This window comes from Centropristis striata, chromosome 16 (genome assembly GCF_030273125.1).
Source record: "Centropristis striata isolate RG_2023a ecotype Rhode Island chromosome 16, C.striata_1.0, whole genome shotgun sequence".
Taxonomy (NCBI): domain Eukaryota; kingdom Metazoa; phylum Chordata; class Actinopteri; order Perciformes; family Serranidae; genus Centropristis; species Centropristis striata.
The window spans coordinates 15,303,879-15,317,952 of NC_081532.1; positions in this window are offsets into that span (position 1 = coordinate 15,303,879).

The following is a 14,074-nucleotide window of genomic DNA, read 5'->3' on the forward strand; positions in this document are numbered from 1 at the left end:
TTTTACAAATATTATTTTAAGCATGCCTTACATAATGGCTCAGTGTGTATAATTTTTTTGAATTGTGTTTTCTTTAATAAATAATATGACAATCTAAGTTTGAAAGAGTGTAAAATGAACAACTTTGCATAAACACAGATTCAAAACTACAAATTAAACAAACAAACAGTTAAAATAATTAAAAAGCATTCCACTGCACAAAAGACACAGCCCCTTATCCAAATACACCAACATGCTGTAGCCCTCCAATTTAGCACAATTGTGGTCAGTCGACACGAGTGTGACCAGCACAAACACCTTGTGTGTTGGCATTGTTGGGTCTGTTCGTCTCAGCACAAGACTCAGCGGCTCCAGCCAAGTGTTTAAATTCCTGAAGAGCCTCCAGAAGAAATTAGTATGTAATGGCCACACTCTGCAAGAAGAAAGACCCATTATGGCTTTCCACTGACTGTACTTGGCTTTCATTTGTGAGCTAAATGGATGCGCGTGAAGGTGAGAGTTCACTAGCCATTCAAGTATTTGGCTTTAACTGGCTCCAGCACTCTTGCTTTAATTCAAGCAGAAGGACAAGTATGAATAATCGCTCTGGATAAGACTCATCACAACCAGCGGCATGAGCCCCACCAGCTCCACCAACCCCCCTCCCCGCCCCCCAAAATGGCTGCTGAAGCTTAATGACAAAATACCATTTACATCATGCCTTTTAATTTGCAATTTGCCAGCTTTTGTTGCTGCTATCTGATTTTGGTTTGTTAGCTGCACACTGTATTATTTTGATGCAAATTTCCTCCCAGCTCATCTCAACTGGTTCTAATTTCACATTTGTTTATCAGAGCTAGAGAAAATAGCTAGGGAGAAATGGGTAACTCTAATCAATGTAAAATAGAACACAAAATATCCAATGATTACGGATCCACGAAGGCTGGCAGACTGTGCAGAGAATTGAGGCTGAAGGATGCAACAGCCCATGTGGTATTATGGAGACAAAGAGACCACACCCAGCTGACACTGTGGGGATGAGTTGTAAAAAATTGAGGTTTTGAAGAGAAATCTCTGTCATTGGGCCCCGGAACGAAGGAGTGACTGGTTTATTTAAATACACGGGAGTGTACAGCCAAAACTGCTAATACGAGGCCCCAAGGGTGTTCATCTCATGTAATATATGCACAGGCTAATTTATTACACCAGGACTAATTTCCATTGCTTGTGCTTGGAGTTGCCTTGCTAATTATGGAATGTTTTTTTCTTTTAACCATTTTTTTCCCTCCCTGATTCATAATTGCACATCCACATTCAGGGGCAGCATCTTTGCAAATGAGATGAGGCCTTGCCATTTGGCATTCACGGCCCCCCACACCCAGGTGAGCCCACAGCCCACACAGGGCACAAGCAACGCTCCATTTCCTTCCAAAAAACACCCACCCACCCAATCACCGATGCTTGGATCTTTGATGGGCTCTGCCCCCAGAACTGCTATGACCATCTCAGAAAATATCAGATAGGCTGGTGTGTAATTAGACTTGGGACTTTAATTAGGAAAAGTTAACTGTTAGATGAAAGCTGTCACATCTGTGATACGTACTGCTGGTTCAGTGGATGGATCCCAGGGGGGTCTGCATCAAAAGGCCCTTCCCTGCTGAGCAGGCCCACTCTAGCATGTTCTCATGCGCCAAATCAGGCCCTCTGAGTGGCAGTGGATGTGAGGGGATGGAAAAACAGAGGCACATACACAAGTTAACTGCAAAGGAGAGACGAAGAGGAGGAGGAAGGGAAAGGGAACGGAGGAAAAAGAGAAGAGGGAGGGAGAAGAAAGGGAAAATATCGCAGAGCCGCTCGGCTGCCTTTTTTGTGTGTCTCGTTAAATGGAGAACACGGCACAGACACAAAGGGATCTGAGGGAAAACAATGTCGCTTAACAAGACATCACTGGCTCATCATTAGCAATTTGTTGAGGGCATAATTTTCCCCTGCCCCTTGCATAATAGGTGCCCTGGGATATTGCCGACGCTTTTGTGTGCCCTCATTTGGCTATTTATTTACTTGGCTGGTGTCACAAAAGAGATCTGGCCACCTCGAGCGAGAGCCAAGATAACGCCGTTATGGCTCCACATCACAGCCCTATTAAGATGGAGCTCCTTTAATTGACTCCCCTAGCTCATTGCCTGACCTGGAGTCTCACTGATCCCACCCAACCAATAAGAGGCCTCGTCTCACAGGGCAAAGCTTGGAGCGCTGTGGTGATTTTAGCTGTTTTGGCTGGTGTCAAATGGTCTCGTTACTGGGTGCACTCGTTTGTGTTTATGTGGGGAGTATAGGTGCTGAAGGAATAGTCAGGAGGGGTTCTGTCTCTCTCTCTGTCTCTCTCTCTCTCTCTTGCTCACTCTCTCTTCTTTCTGCTGTCTCTCTCTCCATGCTGGAAAAAATACAACAGCTGCAAACTGCTGTAGCAGTGTTAAATATGGTGAAACGGCTTGACGGATATCACTGCCATTAATCACAAAAGCGAGGAGGGAGAAAGAGAAAGCCTTATAATTTCATTGTGTACGTTTCCTGTTTACCCATCCCCACAGATGGTACTGCCAGCGCTCCACAGTGGAGCTCTCACACTGTTGTTCCATCGCACCCCCCCTCCTCTCGCTTTCTGTGGCCCTTTTGTGACAGTAAAGACACAGAGCTGTCATTTCCATTCAGCAGACACATACGCCGGGAATGGATGGATGGTCCAATGGATGGATGACCCGAGTCATGGCAACAACGCAGCTATTTGGAAAAACAAAAAGCAGTTTTTCTGGAAATGGAAAGAAATTGATGATGCTAGCTCGGTGCAGCGCTGGCAGATTGCGATGAGTATAATGATGTGCATACACTATCTAAAGACCCTGACTTCCTGTGGCTCGCCCCTCTTTTTCCACCCATCGTTCTTTTTGAATGGCAGCATTCACATTAGTGTAACTGTAACATGATTGTCTGTGTTGTTGAGGAAATGAAAATCAAGTATTTGACCTTTGTATCTTCCAAGTGGCTTAGTGTTACCCGCTGGTGGCCTTCACACTGATGGTGCAGTACCGTCCTTTCATGGCTCTACTCTTCTTTATTTTTTCATAATTGTTAAGCCTTCATATCAAGACTAAACAGCTTTAATGTATTCTGTCCATAGCATAGCTGGAATTTGCATGAATTTATCAGGCTTTAAGCCAGGCTGCCTGTTCTCAGCCCTTCATGGCGTGAAGTGTGTTAAATGTACGCACATGCACGCAGCAGCCCCCATGTCTGCCGCTTTGACATAAGACTGTGCTTTGGCAAGGCCAAATGAGAAGATAGTGAAATCGATTTCCACATTGTATTTCACACCCTTTCATCAGGCCCGGCCCTCGTGGCTGGAATGCTTGTGATTTCAAAAGCACTTAACATACGCCAGCCCCTTTGTTCAAGAAGCAAACTACTTCTGAGGAGACATCAATGCAAATAAAACCAACTAGCAGAGCGAAGGGAAACTCAAGCTGAAGAACAACCAAATTACCCGTAGTTAATACGTCTTCATTACAATTTCTCTCTCTCTCTCTCTCTCTCTCTCTCTCTCTCTCTCTCTCTCTCTCTCTCTCTCTCTCTCTCTCTCTCTCTCTCTCTCTCTCTCTCTCGCTCTCTCAGCATACCAAAGATTCTCAGCGCTAATGATTTTCTGGGTATTAAAGAGGCACCCACTGCTGTCACTCTGGATATGAAACAAGAAAACAGATTATTGTCGAGATCACCCACTGTGAACACCCAAATGATACTTAAAAAATAATGATGTTCTTAACCATACTCATTAACAGCACAGTGCAGTGAAAGAACAATACTCTCCTCCAGGAAAGCCAAACAGATTTCAAATTAGAGCATAAAGCGGAGAGGCAATCAGTTTGGAAAAACACTGAGGATGGAAACAAAGCAGACGGTGTGGTGATATTCTGTTCCCACGCGCGAGGATTTGTGTGCGCTCACAGTGGTTTAAAGTGACTGAACATTTGGCCATGGTTATTGGCGTAAACTCTGCATCTTTTGCATTTTTTAATCACACATGAAAGGCATCCATTGAAAATATAATCCTGTATAGAAACTTGCTGCAACAAATGTCGACTACCTACTATCTATGAGGCGTGCAAAGAGTTGATGCCAAACACATCAAATCATAACAATTATTATTTCTCCCCCACTGTTCTTCACTTCAAAACTTCCTCTGTATATGTGCTGTATATTAACATACATCTGTTAAGTTTTTCCTGCTGAAATAATTGGCACCATGTGGTAAAAAGTGAAAGGATACAGGATGAGATTTTATTTTTTGTTTGTCTAATTTAAAACTGTAACTTTGGGGCTCGCAGCTTAACAGGAAGTCCATTTCAACAAGTTGCCAATGAATAACTAAAGCCTAATTTCCATTACATAGGAGAACGATTCAAATGTTTGCCTATAAACAGACAGTAAAGGAAGTCCAATGTTCCATAACTCAACCCTTGTAATGGCGTACTTTCCTGAATAGGACAACTAGGGACACAGTGGGATTGTTCAGTTCTCGCCAAGCCAAAACGATTCTTTGTCAGCCAGGCATAAATAACATAGTGTTGATTGTTCTGTCAAAGTTAATCTGACAGCTCGGGGAAGCAGTCATTTATCTAATGACAGAGTTTCTATGACGACAATCGATCCTCCTGCAGCCCGGGGAGTGTGTGTGTGTGTGTGTGTGTGTGTGTGTGTGTTTGTGGTGCAAAACATTTGCCATTGGGTGTGTTAGCTGAACACAGTAAAACACATTCAGGGAGAGGGGGACAGAGATGCTTTGTGGTGATTGTCCGTAAAGGTATTACTTTAATACATTCTTAAGCTGCCACAAAGTTTCACTTCTGTGTCTTTGGTGTTTTTCTTGCAGAATGCACAATATCTGAAATGTTTGCAGGTGATGTATCTCTTGAACATTAAAGATGATGGGCAGAGGATACTTACTAAAGTTTTACTTGCAGCAAGTAGAAAAAGCCATGGCTTGATAATGTAAATGTTCCAAAACAGGAACAGCTGGGAATTATTTTTGTTATGGAAAAGTTGCAATCCTGTTGAGGAAACGTACATACAAAATAACGAGACATGACATCACCTAAATGTTTGCCTATATTTCTATAAATATTTACATACAACCATTTACCCAAATTTTATTTTTTAATTTGGTTCGTATTTGTTATTATTTTTTGTGTGTTGCTGTCTGGTTTATATTTCTGCAGCAACTCAATAAAAAATAAGTGAGAAAAAAATATTTGCAGGTATCCAAAAGCTCACAATAACACAATAACAAAACAACTACTTTTTTTTTGGTCAGACATCTTCATTCTTGGATTTTTTTTCTGGAGCAGGTGGATCTCTTAGAGCTTCCCTGTGACATGCATCAAGATCATAATAATCTATATTTTTTATATCTAATATTAGAATATTATTAGGGGGAGTCTACACCAGTCACTCATCACAAAAGAGTTAAATTATACGCGGAAAGCTAGGCATCAACTTGATCTTGGTACTTTCATATTAAGCATAATTTGATTAATAAAATTATGTTTTCTCTATTAATGTGATACATGTGCGGTAATTCTGATATTGTTCCCAGTAATTAATTATTAGAAATTATTAGAAATTATTGCCTATTCATCGTATTCATATGTTTTGCCCCCCAACGAACTCTGAAGATTTTTTTACACAACCAATGTGAAATGGCTTTGTCTTTCTAAAAGTCCCTTTTTAAGTCCTTCTCCTTTCACTTTAAAGTCACAGCTGAGGTCACTGTTAGAATGTCGCTCTTGTGAATAAGTGAGTAAAAGAAGAATTTAATGATGACCTATTTGCAGTTATGGGAGGTTAGGTGTTGTGTGCTGCCAGAGACAGAATACGCAGGAATATTTAAGCTGCTCATATTATATTTTAGCACTCATCTGTAAATGGAGTCAGAAATACCTCCACTCTTGGACTCTCCAAAATCCTTAGCTACATTCTTGCTGATCCATTCTTGTTGCACCATAAGGGTCACTGCTAGGGCTGCTGCGTGACCTTCATGCATCGTTACAATGGCTACGCGTTTATTTCGGCAGTGGAGAACTGGCAGAGAAAGGATTGGAGTATTCTTGGAAAGGTGTCCTTGGAAGCGTCTGTTAGCAAAGAATCGCATTTGATATAAATTTGTCTTTTCCTCAGTGTCTTATTACTCTTCCCCGGAGAAAATTAATGACAGCTAGAGGAAGCACACATGCCTTTATGATGATATACATCCCTCATAATGAAATGCATTAATATTGCGAGAATGCTGAACGTTGTCAAATGTATTTTGGATTATAATGAGTTGAAGGACATTGTGGAGCACTGAATGACCCAGTAGCGTTGGGTAATAGCTAGCAGCAGAGAAATTAAAATATTTTCTTGGCAGAAGTCTGGTTGCATCTGCTTAGCTCTGTCAGTAGTTTTAACATCCTATTACTCAGAGGAATATTCGCCCTAGCATCCATTTAAATTCAAAAACTGCACTGCTGTTGCAACTTGTTTCGCTTCTCTATGAAATGAGGAAATTAAGAAAGACTTACTATCTGTGTCTGCTTTAGCTAATGTCCAAGTGTCCTGATACCTTGACAGAATATGTCAAATTGGCTACGTGCTAGAAGGAGGAGAAAAAAAAAGAGAGTAAGACAGAACCTTGACAAATATCATCCATAACATTAAAATGGCCCCTATTGTCATTACGGACAGAGAGATTAAATTCATCTCATCAGACGTAGGTATGACTGGTGCCTCAATAGGCTGATGCCAAGCGGCAAGCCAAGAAGATTAGCAGGGCACTGATATCATTATTTCCGCCTATCAGGGATTTAGCAGGGAGGCAATTGTAATTTCTAGGCTTATTAGTTCACACTCGGAGGAGAGAAAGCCCAGTGATAGAGCCGACTGTGACAGCCGGGCATTCCAGCAGCAAGTGCTGTCACTGTGACACTGACCAAATGCCAGTGTGCCTCTGTCCCTGTAATCCTGCCTAATGGAGGTTAACACACAACACAAAGAGGTCCTCATCAATGATCACAACAATCCACACATTTGCATTTTTTAGTTATAAGAGCGGTCACAGAGAAAATAAAAATTAGGGAGGCGGGAACTTGTGGAAATGAAGAGGCACGGGGGGATAAAGGTGGGAGGGAATTTATCGCCCGCGCATAGAGATGCAAGCGCACACATACACCCATTACACATCAAGTGTATTTTAAAGTTGTGTGGAGAAGTGGAGCAGCAATCTTGAGGGTGGCAGGCAGGCAGGCAGATCCTCTTGGCAATTTGAGACATCTGCCTCTCCTGCCTGGGCAGCCTGTGCCAACGCCGGCCCCTGGAGAGAGCCCTGTTTCCAGCACACTAAAGCCCAGAAGTGTTTGTCTAGCCTAATAAATATTGCACAGCGCTTCCTCTTAATCTCATTAATGTTTGTGCATGTCTGTTGGTGGCTGTAGATATAAACAAGGGATGAGCATTAAGCCCTTAAAAAAAAAAAAGACGGCCGTCATCGACGCCAACATCCTCCTCCCTGGATATACAACTTTGGTCGGCTTCCTTTAAGCCAGCGAGACACAGAGCGACTGAAAAGACTTAAAGCATACAGGCATTACTATCTGGTCCCTAACACCTGAGTTCATCCCCAGTTTGATTTGTCTCTGCAAATCCAGGCATGGGATGGGGATGCTGTCATATTTTGGGCCAGATGAAGATATCTGTGCCTCTGTTTGGCAACATGTCTCCTTAATTATGCCTAATTTGTAGACCAAATAGCCGCTTATCACTCCCACTGTCTGTGACAGCTTAATAATCTCTAACCTCAGTGTGGGTGTGTGGAAGAGCGAGCCGGGGGAGCGTGACCAGGACCTTAATATGATTTGTGTGTTTTGGTGTCATGGTTTAACAGTTTTATAAGCCAGCCCTGGTGATAAGTATCATGTTATTAGGGAGTTACATATTTGACTTTATTTTTCTCAAAGGAAGCCACATTGTGACCAATTGTATTACAATAATGGCATTAATCAGGGTCTCCAGGGAGGAAGGGAAAGGTGATTTGCATTGCAGCAGCTGACAGCTTTCTGTTAATATCTTTGTCGCGTCCCAGTGTACAAAAGGTTACTGGTAGAAGAATAGAAGCAACCTAAAGGATTTTGAGCACCTTCCTCACACTATAAAATGTCATTGTAGGCACCCATGATTACAAATTAAGGCTTGGCAATATGATGATATATAAAAATGTCTTTTATATATAGTTTTTTCTATATTGTTTCTATCGCAATATTGAAAAACCAGTAGCTGAAGTGTGTTACGACAACATTTCAGTCACTTTATGTTCTGATCCTTGCTCATGGGAGCGAAACTGGAGCAACCGTAGAAAAATACTCAGTACTTATTAATTGTCAAGTATCTAATTTATACAGAAGTACACAAAAATGCTTTACCATGTGATTATTTCATGTAGACTATTTACACGGTCGCCCATAAAGTTGGATTACTTTAGTTTTCAGACACAATCTTCTGTTAATTGTGGTTTCATTCATTCACATACATGTTTGGAAGAGATTAATTAATAACATTTTGAGAAGATGTACATCATATTGTTACAATCATTTCATGGAAAAAGGTTAAAAGTATTTTATTCCAACTTTATGGGCGACCATTTATTAATGACATTATCAAAAAATGTGCTATATTGTGACAAACAATATGTATCTCTATCAATATGAAATGGCTGATGCTGGATTTAAGGGACCGATGCCATTACTGATATAAGGGAGTTTAAAATTCTGATATCGATTTTGTGGCCGATTTACAACCCCAATTACATTGGGATTAAGTTAAAATTGTAAATAAAACATAATGATTACATTCATAATTTATTTTAAATTTATTTTACCTTTTTTTCCCACAATTTAGTGAAGTCAATTTGAACATTAAAGGCATCGTCTTTGTCCATCTTAAAATTGCATACATGTTAATAGGGATTATCAAAGTATCGCTTTATGTTTTAGACAATGTCCCAACTTTTTTGGAGTCAGGGGTGTGTTATATACACAGTCCCACAAAGTTGGAATAATTCTGTTTTCAGACACAATCCTTGTGTCTGAAAACTTGTTGTGTTTTCATTTTCATTGTGATATGTTTGGAAGAGATTGATTAATAAAGAAGATTTGGAGAAGTTTGGAGAAGATATTCACTTTATCTGTCAAGAATAAATCATATTGTCAAATTAACTTCATGGAAAGAGGTAAAAAATATTTTATTTCAACTTTATCGGCGATAAAGTATATGCTATAACGTATACATAGAATAGGTAGAAGTAGATTGTTAAATTTTCTGTTTTATGTCCAAAATGCAAATGTTACCTATCTTTAGCTCGGTGTATATTGCTGCAGTGACTAAAGGCTGTTGTCCCCAGTGTTGAATGACATTATAGAGTTGATATTGCAAAGATTAGCATTTTGTCACTGTTTCCTACACTGTAAAAAATGATTCTGTAGTCATTTCATTTTACTTAATATATTTGATAAAATGTATTAAATATAAATGCGTCCTTGATTTTGAGGCAGTTGTTTAAGTAACTTTAATATTAAAATGTTTGAGATAGAATCTACTTATTTTGACCAAAATTTAATATAATCTTTATGTCTATGTAATTCTAAATCAAGAGAATTTTGAATGAATCCAACACAATAGAATTAGTCCGTTTTTAATTGACAGGCACTTCCTGTTAAGTTGTTATTAACTCAACTTGTAACGTAGTTAGATTTAATTAATAATATTGCGTGCAATCTGTTGCCTCAATTTAATGGAGGAGCTATTGTTTATCTTGTTTTACAGTGTACCTGATTGTAAGTTGGATCACGCTCTTCTAGACAAATTATGTGATTGCACCATTTCTACCTTAAATAAGCATCTTTTTTTCATTATAGTTAAAAAAAAGTTTCATATTGGCACATTGGACAACACTTATACTGATATAGATATATCTGCAATATTATTTGCGGTTAAAATAAGCCTGACCTATATCTGAATGAAAGATTTTGGCCTTATCACCCAGCCCTATGACAAATAATCAAAGGGGGATGGTGATTGCTTTAAAAATCATCATTGTTTTTTCCTCTCCTGATACATTCCTTCTTTCTCCACCGTTTCTAGTGTGATTGTGTGTGTCTGTGTGTGTGTAACATAAGGAGGGGGTATGGGAATGGAAGTAGAGGTGGGCGAGAGGGCCCTGATGGCCCTGCAATGAAATCTGCCTGAGCTTGCCTCTACCAGCTGCAATTATCATTAAGCCTCCAATGGAACTGGTCCACTCCAGAGACACCTAAAAGCCGCCGTAGACCCACACATAATATTGTATTAAATGGGACCAAAAAAATCAATACACAATGCAAATGAAAAGCAGGGGAGTAGGATCCACTCAGTATGCATATTTCCTGTCAAGTACACTTTCTGACCCGCTGAACGCCGTTCGTGGCGGAACTCAGTACTTTTGAAAATTACTGATGATCTCTTGTTATGAGCCCCTATCTGCCTGCCTGGCACTATTTGTGATACGCTTGTCTAGCGGCGTGTGCTGAAAACCTGCTCGCTTCCTCACTGAATTAAAAGAGTTTGTCCATGAACTGAGGAGAATGTGCTGCTTATGTCCTTTTTGTACACAGTAAATGGAAATGTTGATAAATACCTCCTCCCATGAAGCACTTGTTTTGTGGCGGCTGTGTGCGGCGCACAACGCCACAAGAGAGCTAATTATGAGAAGGATGAGCTGGGGTGAGGAGCAGGGTGGGCAGCTACTTATTTTGCTGCCTTTCTTTCCATTGTATGGAGATATTATTTCTGGGATGTAAACATTCGTGCTGCATTTGTGTGTGTTTGCCTGCGTGTATATGTGTGGAGGGTGCATACAGTAAATGGAAGAAATACTCCAGCAGGAAGGAAGGAAGGAAGCGTCTGAATGCATGTGCTCCGTTAGTGCAAACAGATAAGTGCTTATCATATACCTGTAGCCAGGAGGTCAAATCCAATATAGCCAAGCAATTCCTCCAAGCTCACTTCCCCTGGTTGAATTTGCAATCTTAACTGGTAGGGTGGCCTCTTCTATTGTGAACAGGGCACACACTGGGTTGTCAAGGTATTCTCTCAGAGGCCCACATTCACTCTGTCCCACAGAAGATATTTATTCTATCTCTCTCTTTCTCTCTCTCAATCTCTCTCTCTCTGACTCTCACACCACACATATATTATTTTAGATACAAGTTTTGATTTACTGGAATCATTTTCAGATATCAGAATTTGATATTGTATGTCCCCCAAGATGTAATAATATGATTCTCTGTAGTGGACTATATTGAGTCTTTGCTACATAGAATGTGTGACAGTTGGTTAAAGGAACACTAACTTGGAGGGATTATGCACAAAGCTAAAAAAAAAGTTTGTACATGTTTCTTGATGGGAATAAAATGTTTTTAATCTAAGGCCAGATCAGAAGGTCATGGTTCCATCCCTGGCCTTGGCAGTCTACATGTATTATAGTAGTATTATTTGGCAAGATACTAAACCACAGATTGCTCCTGATTGCTGTCCTGTCAATGTAGCCTCGACAACCGGTGTGAGAATGGGTGAATGCTGACTGACTGGTGATTAGTGAATAGAAAAGTGCTGCACAAATGCAGTCCATTTAAGAAATACATTTATTTTGATGCGTCAGTGATTTAGGGTTTTATTTGTATTTATATCAGACCTATAGTATTATAGCTTTATTAGCAGGGAAAAAAACCTGTCCAAAAACTTCAGATTCATTCCACTTTAACTATTCTCGGCTTTGTTTGTTTTTTTCGAAAAGAAAGTATAAATACAAAAGAATAAATACATGGAGATTTTTTTCTTATTTATTTTTTTTTTTTACTATGTCACAGCATCAGACACTCACTTAAAGTAAACCAGATTTTTTAATATGAATACATACAATTTAATATAAGTACTACATTTCTGTACTTCAGCCACCAATTGAAAAAGGGCCCTCTGAAGCAATATATGACTAATAATACTATTGATATTATTAATAATAATAATAATAACCTGACTGATAATATGATGCTTTGCCAACACCAAGATGTGATCAGTTGACGTTTTTCTGACGTAACTTCTAAATATATCACATTTAAATTAAAATTGGGTAATTTAAGAAAGAAAGAAAGAAAGAAAGAAAGATAGAAAGAAAGAAAGAAAGAAAGAAAGAAAGAAAGAAAGAAAGAAAGGATAAATAAATAAAATCTCTTTCTTTCAAGAATTCATTTTTTTAGTTCTGTGCAGTAAGTGTTACGAGTAAGTGGCAGCATGTTTATCACACATCAGTGTCATCATCACAGAGCAGAGATGAGTTGATATCTAATTAGCCCTGTGCTAACACGCTTGTAAAACTATATTCGTCACACTCACTGATGTGCTCTCTTCCTTTTCCCTCCTGCATTTCTCACACTTATTTTTTTCTTCATCTGCATCTCTTCTTCAACATTTGTGAATTTTCTTTAGGTCAATGGTTATGATGTGAACTCATTATATGAAAGGTCAGGCCCATACATAAATGTATACTAGGCTACCGCAAGCGTGGCCCGTCTCAGAGAAGGATCTCAGGATGCTTAAAGGACCTCGCCCTGGGAAGAGAGAAGGGCAGACCTCACAGGAGGTTCACAGGAGCTGACTGTCTGTCTCAACCAGTCAGCCAATCCCGTGTCTCACTTCACTGATTATGCACACTTCCCAGGCCGCACTGGAGATACTCCACAGGGAAAGGGGCGAAGAAGCAGGGGTTTTATACCTTGTTGTGTCTAAATAATGATGTTGGAGGTATGAGCAGGGGTGCCCACTATTCCCCTTGGAGTTTTGGTTCATGGCCTGCCGCCTTTCTGGTTAAGACTCCTGTCTCTAATGACCCATGTCAAAGACTACCCCGCACCGCCGTAATGACATATCATACCTCATCACTTAGACCCCACACTGACAATTATAATCATATATATAGCTTTCGCTGCCAGATCAGGCCACTACTATGACAAATTGATATGGTGATGAGAGAGAGTGGAACGGAAAAGGAGGGCAAGAGCCGGGGAATGTGTCCAAGCACAGAGCGCAGCAGTGAGGGATGACTGAAGACACCTAGTGAGGAATTGCAGTATCAGTGTTCCCTACACAGGGTTTCATTCTTCACGCAAGTTATTGTTCATTCACCTCCTTGCCCCTTAAAGAGTCATATCCTGCCCTGTTTGGCTAAAGAACACTTTCTGTCTGTATGGGCCCTGTCACTCCCCTCTTGTTTCTTACAATGGGGGGTTTTAAGCTGCCACACTAGATGTGTAAAACCCTTCCCTTTCTGATGGGGCTAGGGCAAGGACCACCAGCATACTTGGCCCCTCTGCCCCATGATGCACCCAAAACAAAAGTGCATTGAGAGTCTCCCCGGTTTTTGTTCCTCGACCTCGAGGTACCAACACCCACAAGGCACTGGACTCACTTCCTGTGCTGCACTTTGCTGTACATTTGTTACCCCATTCTGCCAATAACATGTCCTTCAAGCGCCAAGATGGATGTTTGCTGAATGAGTTAACCTTGTGTATATTTGACAGTGGCAATTGGTGGTCCACCTCTTTGACGCTGTCTTGGCACAAAGGGGCTTTTTGTTCCCCATTTTTCTGTCTCCTCCTTGTGGTCTTCTTGTTGTCCTTTGTTTTCTGTTTCCCCATCTCTTTTCCTAAAAAAGGAAGTACCCTTAAGGGCAGGCTTTTCAATTCAGCATCTTTTTATTCCCTTTGCTACATAATTTTTATATTTCCACCATATCTCCCACTAGTCCCAGCCCCCAGTTTCTATCCGCAGCCCAGCCTCCATGCCCCAGTCCTGCCTGTCCTGCAGCAGATTTAGCTTTTGTTGGCTAGTGTTAATAGGATTAAAATGGGTTACTAGCTCAATCACAGAGAGCTTCAAACCATCCCTAAATGTAAGTGTCTCATGGGGGTCGGGGGCATTG